Raw genomic sequence first — 4,428 nt, forward strand, 5'->3', positions numbered from 1 at the left:
GCAACTAGAGCTCCAGCCACCACATCTGCACTCCAGGCAACACTCAAGGACAAAGAGGAAGAAGGCAAACATATGTTCACAAGAACACTTGTTACAAGAATGTTCAGCGTCAAGAACAAGGGCTGAGATTTTACCCAAGAAAGCTAACAAGTAACAGAAGATGCTAGAACCATGGGTCAGAGACAAAGGACTTTATTATCCACAGCACAACAAGCAGCATGAGCATTGGCATATTTGCATCAGGTCCTCTTGTCCCCAAGTCCCAGGGGGGCAATGTGGATGGGCCTGGATAGATGTTGCACATGCAGTGAGATGTATTACAGGAAGGGAACCCCAGGCTTAGGGAACCCAGATCTTTTATAATGGGTAGTAAGCTCATACCTGCCATTTGCTCCCCTGGAGATACTTCATCCTCCAAGACAATTCTCAATAAGTATCCTGGGAAAAATAGTCCCAAACAAAAAACAGCCTGTGCCTCACACGCAAGAGGTGGGGAAATTGTTTCCCACTACGTGGCAGCTTTAATTATGATAGCCCCAAAGTAGAGAGAGCCTGGGGTCAATTAACAGGGAAATGGATATCTTCACGTAGTGGACTATTGCTCACCAATAAAAAGAAACTACTGGTAACTGCAATAATTTTGATGATCCTCAAAAACTTTATGCTGACCCAAACACAGCAGACACAAAGGAGTACATACCGTATGAGCCATTTAAACAAAATTACAGAATAGGAAAATCTCAGAGTTGGGAAAAAATCAGAATAGTGGATGTTAGCAATGGGGAGAAGGTCAAGGATTGCCTGGGATGGAGTGTGTGGAAACTTTTCTGGAGTGGTGATTCTTATCTTGATGCATTTGTCAAGACTCACTAAAGGTGCACTTAAAGTTTGTTCATTTCGTGTGGGTGAATTGCACATCAGAGTATCATAAACAAATATATACTGATGTATCTAGAGGGAAGTATACTAGTGTCTGCAGTTTACTCTCAAATGAATAAAAAATAGTATTGTTGGGGTGCCTGTGTGGCTCAGTCTGTTAAGCATTTACCTTCAGCTCAGGTCCTAATCCCAGGGTCCTGGGATCAAGCCCTGCATCGAGCTCCCTGCTCTGCAGGGAGTCTGCTTCTCCCTTTCCCTCTGCCCTTGTACTCTTTCTCTGTCAAATAAAATCTTAAAAAAAAATCGGGTTGTTAATGGTGAGATAGAAGGATGGATGGATAGATAACATATCAAACATCGCATAGGATGTAAGAGTTGGGTATGTAGGTGTTCACTGAATAATTGTATCAATTTTTCTGTATATTTGAAAAATTTTATGATAAAACGTTGGGTAGAAAAATAAGTGGCAGAGGTCATATGCCAGCTGTCCTTTAGGAAGCTTCCCAGAAGCTACCACATGACATGTCTGCTTTAATCCTATTGGCCTGAATTTAGTCACACGGTCATATCCTGTTGCAAGTTAGGCTGGGAAATGTAGTCTTTGTTCCAAGTAAACTTGGATCTGGGTAATACTTATAATAGAAAGAAGAGAATAGATGCTGGAGATCAATCAGCAGCCCATACAGTGCCTTCGTGTGAATGAGGAAAAGGCACCCCTTCCTCTAGGCACCTGGGCCCCGGGCCCATGCAGCTTGGCCAGCAGCGCCTGGGCTGGCCTCACCCTCCCCTGCCCCCAGGTCACATGTCCCTGAGCAGGCAGGAGCCACACAGCACACACTTCAAGCATGCACCATAAAGTCTGGAAACTTTATTTAAAAAAAAAAAAAAAAAAAAAGCTGGCTACTTAATTACATGGGTTTCCATTTATCCCAGTAATCCTAGAGAACAAAAATGGATCTGTATCTGTGTTGGTTTGACTTCCAGTAAGAAAGCCACCTTTGAATATCAAGAGACGGTTTGCTGGTTTGCATAGTTTGTGCCTTTGCCTCTGGACCCCTATACATGTGACAAGAGCCCACAGACATTTGGAAAAATGATTTCTTCTTAGAAAAGTAGCCATTTTGTCCTCCTGAGGGCTCGGACTTTGTCTCATGGCGAGCTGCTTGTTTTGTGATGAAACAGTTTCTAGGTGGGTGCTGCTGCCATGGAATAAAGAGCTCACCTGAAAGTCTCTCAAAGAGCAAGCAGATCCTCAGACGTGGAGATGTCACCCCACTAGGGAATGTCCCTTGACAGAGCCACGTGTGCTTCTGCTAGTTCATCAGAGTGGCAAATCCCAGGTCAGACCTCTGCGGGGCCAACAGTGTTTAGCATTGTGGGAAATCCATCCTGGTAGCAGAGGCTGCAAGAACTAAGCTGTTTATTTTTTGATGTTTCTGGAACACGCTTGGAGGCAAAAAATGAGATTTTTGAAAATGGACACATTTGATGAGCATTACATAATCCAGGGCAGTCCCTAAGCGGTATTGTCGTCAAACGGCTCCCCTTATCATGCATGTATGATTCATGTCTGGGCTACACATGGAATCGAAGCTGCCTGGAATTTCTGTGGAAGGCCTCAGGTAACCTTATGCTTGACTTGCTTGAGGTCAGAGAGACCAGGTTACTCTGCCCCTTGCTAAGAAGTAGAGCAGGAAGCCCTGAAACATGGAGTGTGTGTATGGGGGGTGGTGGAGCCCAGCAGCCTGTGTAGCCTGAGAACCCCCCTTCCTTCCCCTTTGAGACCTGCTGCCCTAGAAGGAGGGATGGGCCCTCAGAGCTCTTGGAGAGTTCCCCTTCTTGGCCAACCCTTCTGCCATTCACCAAACTGCCTGGGGTGGAAACAAGTGTCATCCTTCACTCGTCTTTCTGGATCAGTCCAGAAACCGACACTTCGACTGTGGCATCAGATAGATAGATCAGACCCATCTAGTGCCAGGTGATTGACATGGCCCCTACCTGGTCTCACAAGTTCTACCTTTGTCTGTCTACAACCTGGTCTCCACACACAATCAGAGTAATTGTTAAGAAAGCCCTACATGAGGTGTCACTCATCTGTTCAGAACGCTCTGCAGGCTTAATAACTCAGCAGAGCCAAGTTGAAACTTTGAACCATGGTCTGTGAGTCCCTTCTCAATCCTGGCTGCCGTTAGAATCACCTGGAACCTCTACAACTCCCAATACCCAGGCTGTCCCCCAGACTCAGTGACTCCCGGGTGCAGCCAGGGCCGAAGCCAGAGCCCACCCCAGCTACTCTGCCTCTGTTCTTCACTCTCCCTTTGCTCCCACACACCAGCCTCACCCACCTTCTCATGCTCTGCCCCAAAGCCACTGCCTCTGCCAGGATGGCCCCCTCACTTCCTTCAGATGTCGGCTCAAACGTCACCTCCTCAGATGGGCCAACCCATCACTTTTTCATCCTGATCCTTTTCCTAAAAGGTGCTCTCAAAAACAGGAGAGCTGGGCATCTCCTATTTTGTCCTGGGGCCTGGAGTCTAGAAGGGTGCAGGCACATAGTAGACACTCAGTTCTAAGTTTCTTGACTGCAGGAAAAATGAGTAAGGATTCTAAGTGTATCTTAGACTAACAGAACTTTGCCATAGAGGCAATTTTCCCCAGTAGAAGGGAGCTGTCTAAATAGCAGGGGGCTAGGACCTACACCACAGTGGTTAGGGCTGGGTCAGGGCCACATCTGACTACCCTGCGAAAGTCTTCATCTCTCTGCCTCTGTTTTTTCAGCTATACAATGGGAATAACTGGATCTGCTGCTTAGTGTGATCTTGAAGATTAAATGCAGTAATAGAAGTGAGGCTTTTGGCTCCTTTCAAGGCTCCGCAGCGGAATTATCGGTCAGGGGCTTGTCAACTCCAATCCTAAACTCTTAAGAGAGGAGTCAGCTGCTCCGAGAACCTGGCGTTTGTAAAGGCGAGCTCTTCACTGTTCAACCAGGGAAGGCGGCCCGACGGCGACGGGGGTGCGCGGCCCGAAGGTGCACAGGCAGGGCTCCAGGGCCACAGCCCACCGGCCCCCCGCGCGGGTCCGCCTCGCCCGCGCCCCAGGTCAGAGCAGCGGGGCGGGCGCCGCGACCCCGCCCGAGGGCGGCCGAGGGCAAGACCCGGCCCGCGGGGCGGCTTTGTGCGCCGCCTGATTTCCATTTCCCCAGATAAACACGCGGCGGGGGCCGCGACCCTCGCTGCATAGCAAATGCCTCGGCTCCCCGCCCCGCGTGGGGCCCGCGAATGAGCTGATTTACTCCTATTTTGCATATTAATTGATCTAAACGCCACCCGTTCTGGGAACAATTAAGAGGCTCTCTGGCGCCCGGGCCGGCGGCGGCCAAGTGGCGGGCGCCCCCTCCGGGCCGCGGGGGGCGCGGGGGCTGCGGGGGCTGCGGGGGGCGTGGGGGCTGCGGGGGCCGCGGGGGCCGCGGGAGCTGCGGGGGACGCGGGGGCCGCGGGAGCTGCGGGGCCGCGGGGGGCGCGGGGGCTGCGGGGGCTGCGGGGGGCGCGG

General features: G+C 50.5%; 1 long non-coding RNA gene across 2 annotated transcripts in view; it reads left to right on the forward strand.

Annotated features, from left to right (window-relative positions):
- The window catches only part of LOC112647840 (uncharacterized), a 5,606-nt gene extending 1,713 nt beyond the window's left edge, over positions 1-3,893 (forward strand). The window contains exons 3-4 of one of the 2 annotated variants that reach the window (XR_003128530.3): positions 2,062-2,501; positions 3,658-3,893. This is a non-coding gene — a long non-coding RNA (uncharacterized LOC112647840). The remainder of the gene's footprint in view (positions 1-2,061; positions 2,502-3,657) is intronic. The other variant, XR_003128524.3, reaches the window with a different exon arrangement.
- Positions 3,894-4,428: the final 535 nt, after the last annotated feature.

The sequence above is a fragment of the Canis lupus genome, chromosome 19 (genome assembly GCF_003254725.2).
Source record: "Canis lupus dingo isolate Sandy chromosome 19, ASM325472v2, whole genome shotgun sequence".
Taxonomy (NCBI): domain Eukaryota; kingdom Metazoa; phylum Chordata; class Mammalia; order Carnivora; family Canidae; genus Canis; species Canis lupus.